The 24,241-nt window shown below is 47.2% G+C and overlaps 2 pseudogenes; one reads left to right on the top strand and one right to left on the bottom strand.

Moving 5' to 3' along the window:
• The first annotated feature begins 1,986 nt into the window (after positions 1-1,986).
• On the top strand, positions 1,987-3,248 carry LOC6603646 (annotated as a pseudogene).
• A 331-nt stretch (positions 3,249-3,579) lies between these two features.
• Positions 3,580-5,182, bottom strand: LOC113567124 (annotated as a pseudogene).
• Between the last annotated feature and the right edge of the window lie 19,059 nt (positions 5,183-24,241).

Below are 24,241 nucleotides of genomic sequence, written 5' to 3' on the forward strand. Positions count from 1 at the left end.
TTGGCTGTCGGCGCCACACGTGATTTCGAACAGAGCAGTCTTACTGACACTTGGTTGTTTTTGTATGTAGCGCGTACATATATTATGCTGCGTCATATGCTCGTTCTGATGCATCTACAAACTTATGGAGTTCTTGGGTAACTGAAATTTTACCATCGTAGATATGCCGGGGAATTTGCATTTTGTTCAATGTTTGTAAGTCGTCCCGGTATTCTTTCCATTCGGTTTGGTGTTGTAATGGTAATTCGTTATCCCAATCCAGTTTGAGCTCCCAAAGTTGTTGCATGAAGATTTTTGCCTTTACTACCACCGGTGCAAAGAGTCAAAGATTTGGGCCAGTTCGGAACATACCACCCGTTTGGTGATGCGTGTAGCCTGGCTTTTCTGTGTTCGTCCACACAATGTATCCTTCTTCGGCATCCAGATGAGACCCAGAGTTTTCACGCTGTAGTGCTCTAGTGTCTCTCCTAATTTTACATCGGTTACAATATCCTCTTTGGGGATTCCTTGGAGAAGTTGCTCATTGTTGGAGCACCACTTGCGCAATTGGAATCCGGACGGTAGAAATATCTTATTTAGTTCTTGTCGAGCATGAATTGCCTCTGGAATCGTGTTTGCTCCAGTTAGACAGTCGTCAACATAGAAATCTGTTTTTAATGTTGTTGATCCTACTGGTAGTCTGTCTTTGTATTGTATTGCCAAATGATCCAGACATTTCGTTGCTAGGAACGGAGCAGCTGTTGTCCCATATGTTACTGTTTTCAGGCGATAGTACCTGATCTCTTCGGATGGATTGCTTCTCCAGACTATCATCTGATGGAATTGATCCTCCGGATTCATCCACACTTGCCGGTACATCTTTTCTATGTCCGCTGTGAATACGTACTTATGAATTCGAAATCGTAGCAGAATGGACATAAGTTCGCTCTGAACGGTGGGTCCAGCCTGCAGAATGTCGTTCAAAGATTTCCCGCTTGTTGATTTGCATGAGGCATCGAATACTACCCGAAGCTTTGTGGTGGTGCTCTCAGGTTTGAGTACACAATGATGTGAAATGAAGTAGTGCCTTTTGGGAACTTTTGATGCTGGCTCAATCTTCATATGTCCTAGTCCTTCATACTCTTCCATGAAGTCCACATAACTCTTCCAAGTTTCTGTTGAGCTTCGCCGCTCCAACGCTAGGAATCTTTTTGTTGCGGTTTCCAACGACTCCCCCAGGGCTGAAGGGTGTTCGGAAAATAGGAGCTTTACAATAAAACGGCCGTCTGAAGCTGTCTGAAGATTTTCTATAAAATGAGCTTCACACCGTGCTTCCACTGGAGTGCATGGTTTGTCTTCCGTCTCTAGATTGTCCAGAGTGCAGAATCTTTCCATGAGCTCGTTTACTCCCGTTGCACAAATGGGTGAGGAATTGTGGGCAGATTTGACTTTTCCTGCCACAATCCATCCCAGCTTAGCTGTTGATCTGGTAGCAGCAGCGAGTAGTAATGCTCGACTCCGATTTACATGTCTGTGGCTGAACAGATATAGTGTTTTTTTTTTTTAAGTTCAGAGGAAAGGTAGCATGAGCCTACAAGAAGAATTTACAATCGTTAATATTTTCCGTCATTTACCTCCAGTATTTGAACTATTTAAATAGAGGGGGCTTAAGAGGGCTAAGTTCGGGTTTTCAGATACATATATTGTTGTTGAGGAACCAAAATTGAGGCAAAAACAATTAAAGTCAAGTATTTAAAACAAGACAGTTAAGTAGAAAATTGATTCATTAATCGGATAAAATTATGTGGGCAGGGCTGAGAGATCTAGATATCTAAAAATATTCGACGGAATATCAAAATTGTTTCTGCTTCGAACTGTATTGGGAAAAGCAATAATGCAGCTGGCTGGATGACAACAAAGCAATAATATAAGTCCAGTCCACATCATTGCAAAGCGACTGTCCCTGCATGGAGCAAACTGAGATCCTCGCCCGCATACAGCCAAAGCATGTCCATTTTCAAGGCGCGGTATGGACGACACAAAAATGTGACGTGTTTTCGGGAATTAAGAACAAAAGATTGTTATCCCCCCCTGTATCTTTCAGTGTAAAAGAGTTCGATGATGGGCTGGCCCAGGATGTGGTTGACCTAAAGGAGCTGCGCAGACTGACGTTTAATGGTGGGATATCACACTTCTGATAGGCGTAGTAATTCATGGACATGAATCCAATCCAATCCACAGGTGTGCCCGATGTACAAAGCTTCCGTGCACTCAGCTGGAAACTGCTGTTGGGCTACTTGGGACCAAGACGCAGCAGTTGGATGACCACGCTGGCCCAGAAGCGAGCCCTGTACCAGCAGTTCATTGAGGAATTGGTACTCCCCCCGGGACACAGCTGCAATGGAGCTGGAGAAGGCGACGGGGACGGGGACGTCGCTGTTGATTCAAGGGGCGTTGGCCTACAAGATCATCCGCTTAGCGAGGGGCCAGAAAGCGCCTGGAACACATTCTTCAATGACAACAAATTTCTGCTGCAGATCGGCAAAGATGTGAGGCGCCTGTGTCCCGACATCTCGTTCTTTCAGCAGCCCACAGAGTATCCCTGTGACATTGTGGTGCACAGTAAAGGCGAGCACGGGCGCCGGCTTCACAAACGGGTAGTGCCCACGGTGCTCAGCTCGGCGAACGTCCTGGCCTGGGTTACGTACAGGGCATGAATGAGATTGTCGGACCCATCTACTATGTGATGGCCTCGGATCCGGATCTCTCGTACCGCGCCCACGCGGAGGCAGACTGTTTCTTCTGCTTCACGGCTCTAATGAGCGAGATACGCGACTTCTTCATCAATACTCTGGACGATGCGGAGGGTGGTATAAAGTTCATGATGGGCCTGCTATCTAACATGCTGAAGACTAAAGATATAGCATCTGAAGAGCCAAGAGCTGCCTCCGCAGTACTACAGCTTCAGGTGGCTCACCCTCCTGCTCTCGCAGGAGTTTCCACTGCCCGATGTGCTGCGAATTTGGGATTAGGTATTCTCGGACGAGCAGCGCTTTAATTTTCTCATCAAAATCTGCTGAACCATGATATTGTAAGCATGCGCTGACTTTGAACTGATTCATTTGCATTTACTGATGTATTTACTGATTTATAGAATCCAAAGGGAAGCAATTTTAGAGAACGACTTTGCCTCGAATGTGAAGCTGCTGCAAAACTATCCACCCATTGACATAAACGTTGTGATTACTCATGCAGTCTCCCTGGCGTAGCACTCACTTTTAGTGATACCACAGATATTACATATAATACCCGATTCCGGGTAGAGTCTGACAAAGCAATAATCCACAGTGTCTAGTTATCATGTTCAATAGTTGGAAGCCCAGGACCCAACAAAAGATCGAACACTAGCGCTGTTTCTCTGTTTTATACGTTACAATTTCATAATAAACGAATGTGCCGCATGTGTTTGTGTGGAGATTAAAAATGCGAAAACATATGTAAAATTGAGTGATCATAGCTCAAGTGTAATTTTGTGTTCGTGTGTGGCATCGTCAAAAAACACAGTAAAAAATATATATAACATTGGATTCCCGATAGAGATTGATTACTTGGCCAAACGTGGGGCCGTATCCTTGCAAATCGTCTGAGCAATAAACTCCACCAGTGTTCGGGTCGGGCGGCCGGCCATTCCCTTGCGCAGATACTCGTATTCGAAGCCCTTTGTCACCATAACATTTGTGGCATCCTTTGAGGGAGAAAGTCCATAAGATCTGCGCCCCAACAAAGCGCCCCACAATACTCACAATATACATCCACTGGCCACAGGGCACAAACTCACGGAGAAAGGCAGCGGCCTTGCAGGGACGTCCACCTCGGTCAATGCCATAGTTCTGCACATCGCTGCGTCCCCCGGCACGCACGGCCTTGCTGTAATATTCCCACAATGGGAAGCGCCACACACGATCTCCGGTATGCATGCTGGCGTGCTTGATCTGCTGCCACAGGATCTCCGAGTTGGTAAAGACCCCCGCAGCCGACTCATCCAGGGCCTGCCGCATGTAGCCCGAGCAGGTGCCGACGTCAATGATGCACTTGGGACAGAAGTTTTGCGCATACAGCAGGGCGTCTGCCAGGACCAGTACATCCTCGTGATCGGTGCACTGGATCTCGATGGTCTTGCCGTTCATGGACTTGACCATGTCCCCAGTACGGACCGAATTGCAGCCCACTACGTTTTCACAAAGAGGTATCAGGCCGCGAATGTTGACCTAAGAACAGCATTATTATTCAAGGAGATATCATTTCTGTCCTGAGTACTTACCGGTAAACGCAGGCCAGCCACAGCTCGACAACAGGCCACCACAACGGCGGCCCCGGTCATGTCGCCACGCATATGGAAGAGCTCATGTTTCTCTTTCAGGCACAATCCTCCAGCATCGTAAGTCACGCCTTGGCCCACCAGCACAATGGGGCGCTCCTCGGCACAGGTGCCGTAGTAACTCAGCTCCAGGAAGATGGGTGGCTCGCACGAGGCCTTCCCACAGCCAGGAAGGCGTGCATTGACTGGCTCTCGGCCCAGCCCTCGACCTTGACCTCCACATTGACACCGGATTTGCACAGCACCTCGACGACATTCTGCGCAAAAGCTGTGGGTGTGAGGAGGTTGGAGGGCATCTCCTGCAGCTGTCTCGTCAGGTTCTGGGCCTTCTGCAGACCAATGCGCCATCCTTCGAGGTCGCAGACCTCGTCTTTTCTTGCGTATAAGTCCAGCGACGGCACTGGAATCCTGTTCTGTGGGTTACGCAGCTCCTGGTAGAGCCAGATGCCCAATGCGGCCCCCTCGGCGGCGGACTCAGCGTGGCCGCAGTTTTCAACTTCGATTCTGTCGGTGTCCAGCTCGGCCAGGATACGGCAGGCGGCGGACACGGAGCGACGGATCGCCTCCTTCTGTTCGTCGAGCACCTCGTAGGGATTGTAGCCGAGCTCCTTGCCGAGGCCGACCACAGCCACCACAGAGTTATAGGGGATGCGCTCTGGCTCGATCGCGAAGAAAAGGCGAGCCTCGTCCCGCTTGGGCATGGGTCCGGACATGCGGAGGACCTCTAGCAATCGGCCGGCAGTCTTCTGGACATTGTACCGCCAACCGGCCGCGGTGAGGACGCCAGCAAAGCCTTTTCGTCCTATGAGCGTCCTTGATGAGCACCTAGATATCAGAGACCATGAAAGCTAGAGCAACCAAATTGTATATCCAGACACCTGGACCCGTCCGCCCCCACAAAGACCAAAAATCTGTGGCATTCACAATTAACGCAGAATCGTAGAGAACGCCATATTTACTAGACTGTCAAATGTGGATGAGATCGGATCGTTATTATAGCGACCAAATCGCCTTCCACGCGCTTACTCATTCTCTCTCGATCTCTCTATCCATCTCACACACTCTTTCTCGTGCAGTGTGTTCGCTCTGGCGGAGGGAAGCGAGACAGAACGGCGGGCTTGTGTGTAAGAAAGAGAGAGAGGGAGAAAAGTTCCACTCTCCTATCTCATGACAAGTGCGAGCATAATTCAGAGTTCATTTCGTTCCCGCTCGTTAAAGAATCTTTTTTGTATAAGTGGGTGATAAAAAAGAAAGGTTTTTAAAATCAAAACGTTAGAGAATACAATTTATTTGGCATACGCCTAACTTTTAAAATATTTCAGCGAAAAATAAGTTTAATTTTACAATAAGGCATTGTCGTTACAAAGTGCCGTGACTAAATGATTCCTTTAAACTTTCGATACTGCATCATTAATTCCTGAAAATTTAGAATAGTTTTTCTAAAATAAAGAGACCGAAAAACTTGGGTGACTGCAAATTTGTATTTTACGACGACGAAAAAAAAAGGAGTGCGTGCGTTCGTTTTCATAGATTTTTCTCGACTTCTCTTCATATATTCAAACAATTTCTTCTGCGCCTATCTTACCTACGGTGGCAAAGCGGGGCGAATTCGCCAAGAGCGAGAGAGCGAGCTTTTATTGCGCTCCCGGTTTGCCCTAGCCTAACTTACACTAGACTTCATAAAATACGATCCTAATAACAATTATTATACGCCAAATGGCGCTACACCGGCCCCGTTGAAGGCCTGGAAGGCTTCAAACCAGTGGCAGAAGAGCCAACTTGTGGATTGGCCTCCTGAACGTGGCTCCGCTGCTCGTCCTTAGGTCGACCACTCTGACCCTTCCGTCCTGCCCGGCGGTTGTAACGACCACCCTTCCGAGGAGCCCCTGTTGAGGGGGCAGGTTGTCCTCGGCGACGATTACGAGGTCGCCTTCCTTGATGTTTGGTTCCTCCTGGTGCCACTTGAATCTTATTTGCAATCCCAGCACATACTCCCGGGACCATCGCTGCCAGAACATTTGCCTGGCTGACGAGACAAGCCGCCATCGCTTTAAGCAGCTCAGACCCTCCTGGTCCGGGGTCCTGGGTGCTGGGGGTGCGATGAGCGATGAGCGGCCCGCCTGTCAGCAGGTGCCCGGGAGTCAGCATGTCTCCGTCGCTTGGGTCTGGGCTTAGGGGTCCTAGCGGGCGCGAGTTGAGTACCGCCTCGATCCCGACCAGCACGGTCTCCAGCTCCTCTGCGGTGAGGAGAGCGCTTCCGACTGCCCGTAGGAGTAGGCCCTTGGCAGACTTCACACCGGCCTGCCAAAGTCCGCCCATGTGCGGTGCTCGAGGCGGTATGAAGGCAATCTCGCACCCGCTTCTTGACGCAAATTCGCGTATCGCGTCCGCTTCCGCCTCTATCTTCCTCCGCAGTTCGCTGAAGTGGCGACTTGCTCCGACGAAATTTGTCGCGTTGTCGCAGTTCACGCGTTGCGGACATCCTCGACGACCGACGAACCTTTGGAATGCCAACAAGAAGGAATTAGTCGTCAAATCGGAGACAATTTCTAAATGAACCGCCTTGGACGCAAAACAGACAAATAACGCTATGTAGGACTTATAAGGGGGCCTTCCACGAATTTTCAGAGTCGTATAGACTGGGCCACAAAAATCAACGCCACATACTGAAAATGGGCGGAGAGCACGGAGCCGGTCTGCGGGTAAGTTGCCCATCATTTGGGTCTGGAGTAGCGGCTTGCATTTAAAGCAACGAATACATGACCTAACTGTCGCCCTGCAGACCGCCTGAGCATTCACTATCCAAATGCGTTGTCTAAGGATACTCACGAGTGCTCGTGGGCCGGCATGAAAACTCGTTTGATGCAGATAGCGAACGTATGTCGCACAAACTGCGAGCGTTTTGTCAATAAAAAGGGAAACTTGGCATTATATGACATTGGAGCGTTAACTAGTCGCCTTCCAACTCGCAACAACGAAAAAGAGCACCATGTCCCAGCCTCTTCATGGAGGAAGAGATTTAAGCGCTGAAGACTGGGGCCTAACTTGGTGCCTTTACGAACCCTTTCAATATCTTCTTGAGACTCATTTTTCTGTGTTATTTCGACTATTTTTAGAAACGCCTCGTCGTATTCTACGGATGACGGAATTTTTCCAAAGTTGAGACTTTTGTCTTTGCATTTTCGGATGAAGCGGAACACGAAAACGAACACTCTTAGCAGTTTGAGGTGTGACGAGTTTCCCTCGATTACATCCACTAAATAATTTGACTTGGCCGCGCCGGTCAGTGTGACCGATTTCTTCCGACTTTCCATCTGTATCTCTTCTTCGGAAAGCTCGAAGTGTGGATTTCTGGGCCAGCTCTCTTCTTCAAACTTTAAGAACTCTGGTCCACCAAACCAGATCGACTGCACGATTTCCTCTACGTCACAAACTCTCGAAACTATGTCTGCTGGGTTCTGTTTTGTTGGCACATGCCGCCACGTAGCTTCACTTGACCACTCTTGAATCTCCGCTACTCGGTTCGCAACGAATGTTGACAACGACGAAGGGTGGGATCTGATCCAATGAAGAGTAACTTCTGAATCTGACCAGAATATCACGTTCTCAATTGGAACCTTGAGCAGTGATTTGATTCGGTGACAAAGGTCTGCTAGAAGGTGAGTGGCACATAACTCAAGCCTTGGGAGCGTTTTCGTCTTGGGTGGCGCTACTTTCGACTTTGCAGTCAACAAGGAGACCTCGAAACCTTCTGCAGTCTTTCTACGGATATAGACGCAGGCTCCATAAGCTCTCATGGATGCGTCGGCAAAGGCATGTACTTGAATCGGTGACATGAGATCAGTATGCACAAATCGAGGTATGGTAATCTTCTCCAACTGACCCAAGGATTCTTTTAATAAGTTCCATGCTGTTTCCAAGTTCATTGGAATTGACTCATCCCAACCTAGCTTGTTAAGCCAAAGCTCCTGCAGTAGGATCTTTCCCTTAATTACTGAAGGACTTAACAAGCCAAGGGGGTCAAACAGCTTTGATGTCACCGATAATATGTTCCGTTTTGTCGCTCGGAGACCCATAACTGACGTGTCAATTCGGAACTTAAAGACGTCTTCGTGTGGCAGCCACGATATTCCTAACGCCTTAGTTGACTCTGAGTCCGAGATCGTTATCGGTTTAACTGTGCTCTCGGATGCGGTGACCTCAGGTGAGTTCGAAAACCACTTAGTCAATTCAAACCCAGCGGTTTGAAGAACCTGAGCCAGATCAGACTTAATTGTCTTTAACTCCTCTACGCAACCAGCACCAGTCAACATGTCATCGACATAGAAGTCGGAGTCAATAACTTCAGCAGCTTTAGGGAATGAGAGTTTTGCAGACTCACTCAACCTCTTCAAACACCGAATAGCCAAAAATGGGGCTGGTCCAGTCCCATATGTTACGGTGTTGAGCTGGTATATTCTCAAGGACTCAGATGGGTCTCTTCTCACACTATGAGCTGGAATTGTCTATCCGCATCAGCGACCCAGACTTGGCGATACATCTTCTTGACATCGGCTGTCCAGGCGTACCTGTGTAGTCTGAATCGGAGCAATGTCGAATACAGCTCATCCTTTATCGTAGGACCGACCATCAATATGTCGTTCAAGGCCACCTGAGAGGACGTTTTACAAGACGCATCGAAAACGACGCGGAGCTTGGTCGACGTGCTTTGGGGCCTCAACACACACTGATGTGGAATGAAATAATGTGGAGTTTTCGGGATTGTGTTGTCTGTGGTAGACATGTGACCCAAGGAGAGGTACTCTTCCATGAACTCCAAGTACATTTTCTGTAACTCGGGGTCACGAGACAATCTTTTTTCAAAGCGATAAAAACCGCCGTTTAGGCGTAGGAGTTGCCTAAGATACTTGGATCTGATTTGAACGGCAGTCTTACTTCAAACCGACGTGAAGGCACGACCTGAATAGTCCTTCTATAATGCTTTTCACATAACTTGTGTTCAGGAGATAAAGACTTTTTAGAAGACGGCAATTCTTCCAGTGACCAAAACTTTTGTAATGTGTTTTCGATGTGTATCACTGACTCTTCTCGACAACTCAAACAATTCCTCGCTTCTTGGGTGGCAGTCACCTTTGGAGTGTATCTGCCGAACACAAACCAGCCGAGAAGCGTTTTCTGCAGAGTTGGATAGTCAGGACCTTGTCGAATCTGACCAACAGATAAAAGTTCGAAAAATGTTTCTGCACCTATCAACATATCTATCTTCTGTGGCTTGAAGAAATATGGGTCTGCAAGTGGTAAGTTCTTCGGGATTTTCCAGTCACTCACGTTAAGTGTTTGATCAGGGTGATACCCCGAAATGGACCTTAAAATCCAGAAATCAACCGAAAACTCACTACCAGTAATTCGCGACTTCACCACCGTGTGTATCTTTTTCTTGACTTGTGAATTGGATTCACCAATACCAAGCAAGTTGATACACGACTCCTCCCGACGGATCTGTAAGCGCTGTGCTAAGTCCTCAGTTATAAAATTGGTTTGAGACCCCGAGTCAAGCAGAGCTCGGGCCAAAACATGTTCACCATTATTTGTTCGGACGCTTACGATCGACGAAGCCAGAATAACTCTATCCATAGCTTTCGCATGGAGAGCATGCGAAGTGGAAGGTTGATTCTGATTAGGAGGAGGAGAAGAATTCTCTGGGGGTGATGGTAACGCTTTTATTCGCCACTGTGTACCTATGCAATAAGGTATGGTGTGAGCAGCCACACAGTCGACACTTCTTAGCTTTGCATCAGAGTGGCCTGGCTGCAGACAATTGATGCACAAGGATGCAGTTTTTGCGAATTCGAACCTTTGCATTACTGGCAGCCGACCAAATGGACTGCAATCTGTAAACAAATGGCCTTTCGCTTTGCAGTAGCTGCATTGTTGGTTTTTGGTATTCGCGGTGGAACAGAGCTAACTTCGGAAGGCGAGCACGAGATGGGCCACCATAAGCTGGTACTGCCGTTATTGTCTCATCAGCTGTCTTTAATGCGCAAATGAGAGACATTAATTTTGCCTTTGTGACAATTGAGAGTTCTTCCAACTCGACTCCAAATTCATCGTCAATGTCTATATCTTCAATCTTCTCTTGAAGTTCGCGTGCCGTGTCAATGCTACGCATCAGCGTTTCGAGTCTGCACTCGAGCTCCGTCAATACCAGCGGAATATCCCCCGCTTCTAAACGGTCCGCTAATAAACGAATGCCTTTGACACGGCAACTGCGCTTTTTCTTCAGCTCTTCAAGGGCGATATTGTTGGCTTTTGAGGTCATATTGATTCTCAATACAAGCAACTGAAGGCGAAAGATCGTTTTTATACCCGATACTCAAAATGAGTATTGGGGTATATTAGATTTGTGGTAAAAGTGGATGTGTGTAACGTCCAGAAGGAATCGTTTCCGACCCCATAAAGTATATATATTCTTGATCAGCATCAATAGCCGAGTCGATTGAGCCATGTCTGTCTGTCCGTCTGTCCGTCCGTCCGTCTGTCCGTCTGTCCGTCCGTCCGTCTGTCCGTCCCCTTCAGCGCCTAATGCTCAAAGACTATAAGAGCTAGAGCAACGATGTTTTGGATCCAGACTTCTGTGATATGTCACTGCTACAAAAATATTTCAAAACTTTGGCCCGCCCACTTCCGCCCCCACAAAGGGCGAAAATCTGTGGCATCCACAATTTTAAAGATACGAGAAAACCAAAAACGCAGAATCGTAGAGAATGACCATATCTTTTAGACTGCAGAATCTGAATTAGATCGTTTTATTATTATAGCCACCATCAAGAAAACAATTTCATTTTTTCTCGCCCTGTCTCTCTCTAACACACACGTAGCATAGGCGGCTTTGCTTAGAATAAAACATTAGCGCCTAGATCTCAGAGACTATAAAAGCTAGAGCAACGAAATTTGGTATCCACACTCATAATATATCGGACCGAGACGAGTTTGTTTCAAAATTTCGCCACACCCCCTTCCGCCCCCGCAAAGGATGAAAATCTGGGGATATTCCCAAATCTCAGAGACTATTAAGGCTAGAGTAACCAAATTTGCTATCCGCACTTCTGTTAGATCTCACTATAAAACATTTATCTCAAAATTTCGCCCCACCCCCTTCCGCCCACACAAAGGACGAAAATCTGTTGCATCCACAATATTGAAGATTCGAGAAAACTAAAAACGCAGAATCATAGATAACGACCATATCTATCAAATTGCTGAATCTGGATCAGATCAGATCAGATCATTTTTATAGCCAAAGGAAACAAATCAATTTGCAGTGGCTACGCAGTCTCTCAGGCACGCACTCTTTGTCGTGTCGTTTAATATTAGCGGCGCTGCCGGAGAAGAGCCATACTGACTAAGTATCGGGTATAAATGTAGAGTTGCGGTGTCCGCAGCAACTCACAACGTTCCCCCTCGTTAATAATCGTATTTAATGCCGAGACACTCAATGAAATAATGGGTAATTGTACCCAAACGAGGTGAAAAACCAATATACCCGACAAATTTAGGGTATAGCGTCGCTTGGCTGGCGCGTACACGAAAACCACACAAGAATAGCAACGAACAGCAATGGTGACAAGCGAAAACGAAAATTTTCACCGCTGTAGTTCTGAAGAATCGATGTTGTGTATACGATCCGACAACGATCGACGCTAAATTGATTTGCGAGGCACGACTTTGTCTTAATTGATAGTTGGATCCTACTGACACCAAACGAATATACCCGACGAAAACAGGGTAGCGCGTCACTTGGTGTTTGGTTTGGATCAAGCGCGCCAAACAAAAGAACAACGATAAGCAACGGTGAGGAGCGAAAGCGAGACGAAAAAATTCTCCGCTGCAGCTGCGTATTGGTATGCGTGCTTGGCCAACGACCCAACTTTACATATATTTGACACAACGAAAACGAGTAAGGGGAAAGGGGTGACAGCGATTGCAGTTCAAATGAGTTATATGTGTAGTTATTGCGTCCAACAGGGTTAGTGCAATTGTTTCAGCACAAGACAATAATTGCGAGTTTTTTAATCTTTTCGTATTCACTCGAGCATTAAATTTTTTGCACAAATACCTCTTGATAAGATTGGAAATTCCAGGTGCTGTACTCTCCTCTTCTGATGCTGGATGCTCCACTTGGATCTCCTTTGGTAGACGGTATATATATCTCCTTTTGTATGTAGCTGCAGACAGGGTATTGCACGACCGACGCGGTGATTTTTTATACCCGATACTCAAAATGAGTATTGGGGTGTATTAGATTTGTGGTAAAAGTGGATGTGTGTAACGTCCAGAAGGAATCGTTTCCGACCCGATAAAGTATATGTATATATTCTTGATCAGCATCAATAGCCGAGTCGATTGAGCCATGTCTGTCTGTCCGTCTGTCCGTCCGTCCGTCTGTCCGTCCCCTTCAGCGCCCAATGCTCAAAGACTATAAGAGCTAGAGCAACGATGTTTTGGATCCAGATTTCTGTGATATGTCACTGCTACAAAAATATTTCAATACTTCGCCCCGCCCACTTCCGCCCCCACAAAGGACGAAAATCTGTGGCATCCACATTTTTCGATAAAACCAAAAACGCAGAATCGTAGAGGATGACTATATGTTCTAGAGTGTAAAATCTCAACCAGATCGTATAATTATTATAGCCAGAATCAAGAAAACAATTTCATTCTTTCTCGCTCTGTCTCTCTCTAACACACAGGTTTCATGGTCGGTTTTGCCAATTGCAAAATATGAGTTCAAGGATCTCAGAACCTATAAGAGCTAGAGCCACCAAATTTGGTATCCACACTCCTGTGATATCGGACCTTGACCGTTTTGTGTCAAAATTTAGCCACACCCCCTTCCGCCCCCGAAAACGACGAAAATCTGGGGCATCCACAAATCTCAGAGACTATTAAGGCTAGAGTAACCAAATTTGGTATCCGCACTTTTGTTAGATCTCACTATAAAACGTATATCTCAGAATTTCGCCCCACCCCCTTCCGCCCCCACAAAGGACGAGAATAAGTTGCATCCACAATATTGCAGATTCGAGAAAACTAAAAACGCAGAATCATAGAGAATGACCATATCTATCCAGTTGCTGAATTTGGATCAGATCAGATCATTTTTATAGCCAAAAGGAACAAATCAATTTGCACTGGCTACGCAGCGACCGACGTCACGCTCAGACTGATTTTCTGTCTCTCTCGCACGCACTCTTTGTCGTGTCGTTTAATATTAGCGGCGTCTGCCGGAGGAGAGCCATACTGACTTAGTATCGGGTATAACTGTAGAGTTGTGGTGTCCGCAGCAACTCACAACGTTCTCCCTCGTTTTTTACTGTATTGAAGCTGTAAGTGACCCAATTTCCTTGTTCTCTTTTGCGCCTGAATTCGTAAAATCGTAAAAGGCATGCGCAGCGGCCAGCCGCTGCTGATAAGAGAGCGCAACGCTTGCGTTCCCCACGCTCGAAGCTTTTCGTTCTCGTCGTTGCCAATTCTGCTTTAAGCTGGCAGTGCTCGCTTTCCATGCATTTTTGTAATGCATTGAAACGTAGCCGACAAATACACTAACAACAAAAAAAAAGAAAATTTTTTTTAATCTCCTTAAACCAACAACCATAAAAATGTTTTTTTTTTTTATTTTTAATTAAATTGCGTTTTGGCTCACCATGGCGGTACGCTGGTGTGACCCCCTCGGCTTTTTATAATTTTTTAATTTTTCGTTTTTTTTTTATACATATTTAATTTCCTTATTTCTAATATCATATATTATATTCACATACGCTCTCGTTTATATATACATACCTCTATAAATATCTAAAACGTTTCTCTTTCTCCTTTAGAGATTAAGCCTCATATTTTTCCATTTCCATTAATTTCTTTCCCTTGATTTGCCTACTGGTTAATTAAAGACTTGTGTTCTTTCCGGTAGTGAAACACTTGTTCGCTCGGTTTTGATGATGTAGCCACATGTCTAGTATTAAGTCCAAAGAAATATATTGAATTTTGTAAGCCATGAATATGGAGTAGACTTCTAATTTCCTGGTGACATGGTGACGTAAGGGGGTAGGGTGAGAATATTAGGGATTTCCAGAACATTTCGCACCACTGGAAATCATGGAAGGGTGGGTACAAAATTGTGTGTGTCGACTTCCATCTCAAGACCTCACGCCCGCGATATTTTTGGAACACCCCGACGAAAGCCCCTAGTACTTTCGAGTACGCCCTATGTATGATTGTGCCATTTCATTTCGGCTATGATCGGAATATGCAAATTGTTGTTTTCGGAGTTAGCTCCCTGTAGAGTCACGGGATTCTAAAATTTTAAAGTTTATGTAGTATGAGTCGAGACGCGGTCAAACGACCCCCCATATATAATATATATATATATATATATATATAATTAATCTTAATTGCAGCTTATTTGAACATATTTTCCTTATTACTTTAGTAGCCTTTATATATATATAACCACTTAGCAGCCATGAGAGCTTGTAGAAAAGTTTAATGAATAAACTGTTTGTAATGAATTCCCGTTAATTGTTGCCGTTATTAAGGATCATGTGGCGCCGAGATGACGTAACCTAGCAGAAGTAGAGCGTTTATTTTAGGGATCGTTACCCATTAATCAGCCTATTTGGACCGGTGCGATCAAGGAAGGGTGGGCATACCGAGTTGCAATGACACCGCAAGCAATTCCCGCTCGAATTAGTTCCGCTGTCTGGTCTGATGAGCTCGTGAGGTGGCTCAAAGGGGGCCTAGCTGAGGCCACCGGACGGGTCGCAGGTTGCGGATAGCGAACGACCTACCTATATACAGGTCATATAGGTAGGTCAGCTGCGAATAATCGGACATCCCTAGGGAGAGTACCGAAAATAAGCAGCCCCGGACAGCCAGCGGGTGTTCGCGAAGTAGCAACACTGACGATGCGCTTGTGGTGCCGCCTCGTATAAGTAGCTCACACACTCCCCTATCCCTACACACTACGTACCCACATCCCAACCCCCCACATTCAGCTCACACCGGGCCGGACTAAGAGTGTTATTCGACCCGTGCCGAGAGTCAGCCTGGCTGGGGGCCCGGTATATAAAACTAGCCCAGTCGTTAACGGAGAGCTCAGGGACTTGGCAGCCCCCTGTTCTAAGTATGCCTTATCCGGGCAACGTGGATCTCTGCCCGGACGGACCGTACCCCTTCTCTGCAGCTCGTGGGAATAGAATGGAAGAATTTAAAAACAAACAAAATGAGTCTGGCACTCCCCAAATGCCAACAGGGAGCAATCCCAAACAGGGGAAGGCAGCGGCCCAAAGGCCTGGCCCGACCCGCAAATCAGCAGGGAAAACCTGCGCGGCGGAAGATGCTAGGGAGAGCCCAAAGGGGTCCCATCCCGGTGTCGGGGTGGGTGGTGAATTGGCTCCCAAAACCGATACCTTGGCAGAGTGGCTATGCAATCCTGCGGCTGCTCTGCCTGCTGGTAAAGTGGAGGGGGAGGAGTCACCATCTACTAGTGTCAAAGCCAAATCCTTTACATATGCCGACAGAAGGAGTGCTGGCAACATACTCCGTCGGCAGAACGCAAGCCAGATGTCCAGCCCGACGGACAAATGGATTAAGAAGGTCGAGTGGGCCTCGAAGGTGCTGCCGAACTTTGGCAAGGAAGCACCGAAGAAGGAAGCCCCTCAGCAAAAAAGGCAGCGCTCGCAGGAGACTCCGAGGCCGACACCGAAGCGCTCCAGAGTGCTGCCTAACGCATCGTTCGCGCAGATTGCCAGAGAAAGGACGCTGATTGGCGTCCTGGACAAAGGCAGCGTGGACTCCCGGATCCCTAGGAACCAGTGGAAGTGGGTGGAAGCGGCACTGGCCGACCGCTGCTTCGAGCTGTTGGAAAAGCAGCCTGGACCCCCCCCCCGTCTGCAGAGACATGGGCTGGTACCAGGGCTGCATAAAAATCGTAGCCTGTGAAGATGAGCGCTCCGTACAGCTGTACAAAGCAGCGGTAGCGCAAGTCGGGGAAGTCTACCCAGGGGCGAAGCTCGTCGCTGTAGACTGGAGCGAAGTGCCCAGTAGACCAAGGGCGAGAGTCTGGGTGCCCGCTTCCATGAAGGAGCCGGAGCGCATCCTAAAAATGCTGCAAAGATGCAACCCCCACCTCCCAACAGCGGATTGGAAGGTGGTCAAAGTTGAGACGACACAGGGCCCCACAAACCAGGCGGTGGTCGTCCTCAACAAAGAGTCGCTGGCCCCGATTGAGGCTGCCAAAGGCGAGCTCAATTTTGGGTTCAGCTCTGTGACCGTAAAGGTCTACAAGTCCGATGCGGCGGCCGAGGCACGTCCTGTCGACAAGCCAGTCGAGCAGGACGCTGCCTCGGAGATCGAAGCACCCGACGATCACACAGAGATAGACCCAGAGGGCTACTCCACCGATGGCACGCTGAGATGCGACTTCGAGGCGATGTGTTGCCACGAGGAAGTCGAGGACGATCCGGATGCCGACATTACAGTGGTGGAGAACACTAAGGATGTCCCTGAGGCTCCTTCAGATCAATCTCCACCACTGTAAAGCAGCATCCGCTGCTCTTATACTCCGCCTCGAAGAGAGCGGAGCAGACGTAGCCCTGATCCAGGAACCTTGGATAGTGGGAGACAAGGTTTGTGGATTAGGGTCGAAGGAGTACAAGATAATTGTAGCTCAACATGAAGGTAAAACCCGCACCTGCATTCTCGCCAGAAAGCACCTTAATATCTTTCTGCTCCATAATTATAGCGATAGCGACAACACGGCGGCAAGCCTAGAGCTGAAAGGGACACATCTAAGGCTGTTGTCGTCCTACATGGCCCATGAGGGAAACGATCCCCCCAAGGACCTTGTTCGCAAACTAGCCAGCGACAGCGAGAGGTCGGACATAGACCTATTAATAGGTTGCGATGCCAACGCTCACCACACTCAATGGGGGAGCTCGAACACAAATGTAAGGGGTGAGTCACTTTTCAGCTTCATCCTTAACTCAAATCTATTTATTTGTAATCGGGGCAACGACCCCACTTTTATAATTAAAAATCGACAGGAGGTTATTGACATCACCCTAGTGTCTTCCAACCTGTTAGACATAGTCAAGAGTTGGCAAGTCCTTGATGACCACTCCTTCTCTGACCACAGATACATCGAGACCACACTATCCCTCGAGTGTCCGAAACCTAAGGACTATATTAATCCCAGGAAAGCCAACTGGGAAAAATATAGCTCAGCCCTGGAGGACTTACTCCCCTCCAAAGCACCATCATGCCCTGACACAAAAGACGACCTAGATCGCCTAGTGAACAGGTTCACAGAGGCATGCAACAAAGCCTTCGCGGCAGCATGCCCCTCTAGCAAACCTAGGGGGAAAAAGAAACCCCCCTGGTGGTCAAAACAAATAGACATCCTACGTAAAAGCTGCAGGACCCTTTTCAGCAGGGCCAAAAGCGCGAACGAGGAGAGCCACTGGGCAGACTATAAAATCAGTCTGTCACTATATAAAAAGGAAACAAGGAAAGCAAAAAGGGCCTCTTGGCAAAAATTTTGCTCGGAAATTGAGGAAACATCAGAGGCCGCAAGGCTTCGCAAGATTCTCTCAAAAACTAACCCCTCGGTAGGGTATCTTAAAAGGAATGACGGCACGTGGACTAACTCCAGTGAGGAGTCCCTGCACATTCTACTAGACACACATTTTCCAGGGTGCACAACCATCGAGACGGCACATCTTCCAGGAGAGGGACCGGTAACCTCGATGGATCACATCCTCACAAAACGTAACATAAGCTGGGCAATAAACAGCTTCAACCCGTTCAAATCGCCAGGCCCAGACCAGGTAATCCCGGCCCAACTTCAGAAGGCCGGGGATACGGCCATAAACTGGCTACAAGGTATCTTCAGGAAGATACTGGCTGTGGGTACAATCCCGCGAACATGGCTTAAGGCAAAGATAGTCTTCATTCCCAAAGCTGGGAAAGCCTCGCACTCAGCTGCAAAAGACTTTAGACCAATCAGCCTATCGTCCTTCCTCCTCAAAACCTTTGAGAGACTCGTCGGGCTGCAACTGAGGACAACTATAACCCTCAGTTGCTGTCAGGCGCACAGCATGCCTACCGGAAAGGAAAATCCACGGAAACGGCTCTTCATGAAGTGATCTCTGCGGTAGAGAAATCTCTGCATCACAAAGAGTACTCACTCATAGCCTTTCTCGATATTGAGGGAGCTTTCAACAACGTTGTACCGGGTGCCATTACAGAAGCCCTGACTGACCTGGGGGTGGACCGTCACTTGGTGATGCTCATTGATCAATTGCTCACATGCAGGACGGTGACATCATCGATGGGATCGTCCGCCCAGTCAAGGTATGTCAACAGAGGCACCCCGCAAGGTGGTGTCCTGTCTCCTCTTCTGTGGAACATAGCAGTCAACAAGATTCTATGGGACCTGGAGGGGGGGGGGGCTGCAAAGTCGTGGCCTATGCGGATGACGTTGCGATTATTTTCTCGGGGAAATACCCCCAAACACTGTGCGACTTAATGTCCACAAAGCTAGCGCAACTGTCGGATTGGACGGAATCGCGCGGTCTGGGAGTAAATCCCTCAAAAACGGAACTCGTATTATTCACAGATAAATACAAGGTCCCGCCCCTCAACCCTCCAATACTACAAGGATGCAGGCTCTCCTTTAGCGACAGTGCCAGTTACTTAGGGTTGGTAATTGACAAGAAGCTTAGCTGGAACCTGAATGTCAAAGACAGAGTGAAGAAGGCAATGACTGCACTCTATACATGCAAAAAAGCTATTGGGCTAAGATGGGGTATGATCCCAAGCATAGTCCAATGGATATATCAAGCTATAGTTAGACCAATACTACTCTACGGAGTTACGGTGTGGTGGCCGGCCCTATCAAAAAGGGCGATCACCAAGCAACTGGGCAAAGTCCAGCGGACTGCCGCCCTATGCATCAGCGGAGCTCTCCGCACCACCCCAAATGATGCGCTAAATGCCATCCTATGCCTACAGAGCCTTGAACTCGCAGGGAAAGAACGGGACTCAGATCAATGGGTGACACAGTGCATAGGTCACTCAGCCATATTAAATAGCAGTACCGTCCCCTCAAAAACAGACTACCAAGTTCCAAGAGAGTATACAGACACTCCCTTCGACACAATCATCCCTCATAGAGACGAATGGCTCGAGGGACTCCCAGGCCCTGATGGGGCGATAAGCATCTTCACAGATGGATCAAAGCTGGACGACAGAGTCGGAGGGGGAATCTACTCTGAACAGCTAAACATAAGGCATTCCTTCAGACTCCCAGATCATTGCAGTGTCTTTCAAGCGGAAGTCATAGCAATCAGGGAGGCACTAGATTGCCTACAAGCGGCTGCCGTCACGGCAACCAAGCTAAACATTTATAGCGACAGCCAGGCTGCGATCAAATCGCTAAGCGCGATTTCCTCGAACTCGGCCACCGTGGCAGACTGCCGCAAATCTCTGCACGAGATGGCTCAGCAATTTGCTATTAGCCTAATTTGGGTCCCGGGCCACCGGGACATCGAGGGCAACTGTATAGCGGACGAGCTGGCCAGATCTGGCACTACAATCCCCCTTCTCCAAGAGAAGGAGGATATCTGTATGCCAATGGCCACCTGTAAGCTCATCATAAGGGAACAATACAAGCGACTAAAAAACGATATGTGGCAAACAGTGCCACGATGTCGCACAACTCGGCAAACATGGCCGACCATGGACATGAAGCGCACCTCCGAGCTCCTCAAGTTAAGCAGGAAAAGGTGCAGCGTAGTCACACGTTCCCTCACGGGACACTGGCTAATAGGCACCCACGCTAACAGGCTGGGGGCCCCACATAACGATTTTTGTCGCAGCTGTAGAGACGAGGAAGAGGAGGAGACAGTGGAACATCTGTTCTGCTCCTGCCCGGCTCTCAGCAGAAGAAGGCTACAGCACCTGGGCTCAGCCTTTCTACACGACATCTCAGAGATGTCCAAACTATGTCCCAGAAAGATAGCGAACTTTGTGAGAGCATCTGGATGGGATAATAGCTGACAGGAAGTCTCACAACGCAGGAAGGAAATGATCCTATGCGGTATCACAACGGGCCGAAACCGGCCTAAGTCTGACGGGCTCCGAGCGAGCCCGGCAGCCGCCTCAACCTAACCTAACCTAGTTCCGCTGACTCATCTCCCTACACTATCATTTCTCTGTAAATTTCTTCCGTCTGAACCTTGAACCGCACACGATCGTGACGCGATCTCTCCCTACCCCACCCCCCACTCTACCCGACTAACCATGAGATCGGCAGCAATGGATCTCGATCATACCCTCCATCTGCTCGTCTACCGTTTCAGATCCTAGCCTCCTGCTTCGTTACCTGTTACAGTATTAGCAATATTTATTTATATATATAATAAATTTAAAAGAAAAAACGAGGGGGAACGTTGTGAGTTGCTTGCGGACACCGCAACTCTACAGTTATACCCGATACTAAGTCAGTATGGCTCTCCTCCGGCAGACGCCGCTAATATTAAACGACACGACAAAGAATGCGTGCGAGAGAGACAGAAAATCAGTCTGAGCGTGACGTCGGGCGCTGCGTAGCCAATGCAAATTGATTTGTTCCTTTTGGCTACAAAAATTATCTGATCTGATCCAAATTCAGCAACCGGATAGATATAGTCATTCTCTATGATTCTGCGTTTTTAGTTTTCTCGAATCTGCAATATTGTGGATGCAACAGATTTTCGTCCTTTGTGGGGGCGGATGAGATATACGTTTTATAGTGACATCTTAAAGGAGTGTGTGTACCAAATTTGGTTACTCTAGCCTTAATAGTCTCTGAGATTTGTGGTTGCCCCAGATTTTCGTCCTTTGCGGGGGCGGAAGGGGGTGTGGCGAAATTTTGACACAAAACGGTCAAGGTCCGATATCACAGGAGTGTGGATACCAAATTTGGTTGCTCTAGCTCTTATGGGTTCTGAGATCCTTGAACTCATATTTTGCAATTGGCAAAACCGACCATGAATCCTGTGTGTTAGAGTGAGACAGAGCGAAAAAGATTGAAACTGTTTTCGTGATTCTGGCTGTAATAATTATACGATCTGGTTCAGATTTTGCACTCTAGAAGATATAGTCATCTTCTACGATTCTGATTTTAGTTTTCTCGTATCGTCGAAATTGTGGATGCCACAGATTTTCGCCCTTTGTGGGGGCGGAAGTGGGCGGGCCAAAGTTTTGAAATATTTTTGTAGCAGTGACATATCACAGAAGTCTGGATCCAAAACATCGTTGCTCTAGCTCTAATAGTCTTTGAGCATTAGGCGCTGAAGGGGACGGACAGACGGACAGACGGACGGACGGACAGATAGACATGGCTCAATCGACTCGGCTATTGATGCTGATCAAGAATATATATACTTTATGGGGTCGGAAACGATTCCTTCTGGACGTTACACACATACACTTTTACCACAAATCTAATATACCCCAATACTCATTTTGAGTATCGGGTATAAAAAACGAGGGGGAACGTTGTGAGTTGCTGCGGACACCGCATCTCTACAGTTATACCCGATACTAAGTCAGTATGGCTCTCCTCCGGCAGACGCCGCTAATATTAAACAACACGACAAAGAGTGCGTGCGAGAGAGACAGAAAATAAGTCTGAGCGTACGTCGGGCGCTGCGTAGCCACTGAAAATTGATTTGTTCCTTTTGGCTATAAAAATGATCTGATCTGATCCAGATTCAGCAATCTGATAGATATGGTCATTCTCTATGATTCTGCGTTTTTAGTTTTCTCGAATCTGCAATATTGTGGATGCAACAGATTTTCGTCCTTTGTGGGGGCGGATGAGATATACGTTTTATAGTGACATCTTAAAGGAGTGTGTGTACCAAATTTGGTTACTCTAGCCTTAATAGTCTCTGAGATTTGTGGTTGCCCCAGATTTTCGTCCTTTGCGGGGGCGGAAGGGGGTGTGGCGAAATTTTGACACAAAACGGTCAAGGTCCGATATCACAGGAGTGTGGATACCAAATTTGGTTGCTCTAGCTCTTATGGGTTCTGAGATCCTTGAACTCATATTTTGCAATTGGCAAAACCGACCATGAAAACTGTGTGTTAGAGAGAGACAGAGCGAGAAAGAATGAAATTGTTTTCTTGATTCTGGCTATAATAATTATACGATCTGGCTGAGATTTTACACTCTAGATCATATAGTCATCCTCTACGATTCTGCGTTTTTGGTTTTATCGTATCGTCGAAAAATGTGGATGCCACAGATTTTCGTCCTTTGTGGGGGCGGAAGTGGGCGGGGGCGAAGTTTTGAAATAATTTTATAGCAGTGACATATCACAGAAGTCTGGATCCAAACAATCGTTGCTCTAGCTCTTATAGTCTTTGAGCATTGGGCGCTGAAGGGGACGGACAGACGGACGGACGGACGGACGGACAGACGGACAGACGGACAGACAGACATGGCTCAATCGACTCGGCTATTGATGCTGATCAAGAATATATACATATAATTTATGGGGTCGGAAACGATTCCTTCTGGACGTTACACACATCCACTTTTACCACAAATCTAATATACCCCAATACTCATTTTGAGTATCGGGTATAAAAACGAGGGGGAACGTTGTGAGTTGCTGCGGACACCGCATCTCTACAGTTATACCCGATACTAAGTCAGTATGGCTCTCCTCCGGCAGACGCCGCTAATATTAAACAACACGACAAAGAGTGCGTGCGAGAGAGACAGAAAATAAGTCTGAGCGTGACGTCGGGCGCTGCGTAGCCACTGAAAATTGATTTGTTCCTTTTGGCTATAAAAATGATCTGATCTGATCCAGATTCAGCAATCTGATAGATATGGTCATTATCTATGATTCTGCGTTTTTAATTTTCTCGAATCTGTAATATTGTGGATGCAACAGATTTTTCGTCCTTTGTGGGGCGGAAGGGGGTGGGGCAAAATTGGACACGAAACGGATAAGGTCCGATATCACAGGAGTGTGGATACCAAATTTGGTTGCTCTTATGGGATCTGAGATCCTTGAACTCATATTTGCAATTAACAAAACCGACCATGAAACCTGTGTTAGAGAGAGAGACAGAGCGAGAAGGAATGAAATTGTTTTCTTGATTCAGGCTATAATAATTATACGATCTGGTGGAGATTTTGCACTCTAGAAGATATAGTCATCTTCTACGATTCCGCGTTTTTAGTTTCTCGTATCGTCGAAATTGTGGATGCAACAGATTTTCGTCCTTTGTGGGGGCGGAAGTGGGCGGGGCGAAGTTTTGAAATATTCTTGTAGCAGTGACATATCACAGAAGTCTGGATCCAAAACATGGTTGCTCTAGCTCTTATAGTCTTTGCTAGGCGCTGCTAGGACGGGACGGACGGACGGACGGACGGACGGACGGATGGACGGACGGACAGACGGACAGACAGACAGGGCTCAATCGACTCGGCTATTGATGCTGATCAAGAATATGTATACTTTATGGGGTCGGAAACGATTCCTTCTGGACGTTACACACATCCACTTTCACCACAAATCTAATATACCCCAATACTCATTTTGAGTATCGGGTATAAAAATCAGCAAGTCAAGTGGAAAATAGATTCATTAATCGGATAAAATTATGTGCGCATGGTTAAATGTTCTATATAGCTAATAATATTCGACGGAATACCAATATAGCAATATAGTTTCCATCCTTGGATCCTCCGATTAACCTATTATAAGCCAAGGGGATATTTCAATTTTCCCCCGAAAATAATAAAAATTTATTAATGTTACCGCA

Source organism: Drosophila persimilis, unplaced genomic scaffold (assembly GCF_003286085.1).
Source record: "Drosophila persimilis strain 14011-0111.01,24,50 unplaced genomic scaffold, DperRS2 tig00001845-arrow-arrow-pilon, whole genome shotgun sequence".
Lineage (NCBI taxonomy): Eukaryota > Metazoa > Arthropoda > Insecta > Diptera > Drosophilidae > Drosophila > Drosophila persimilis.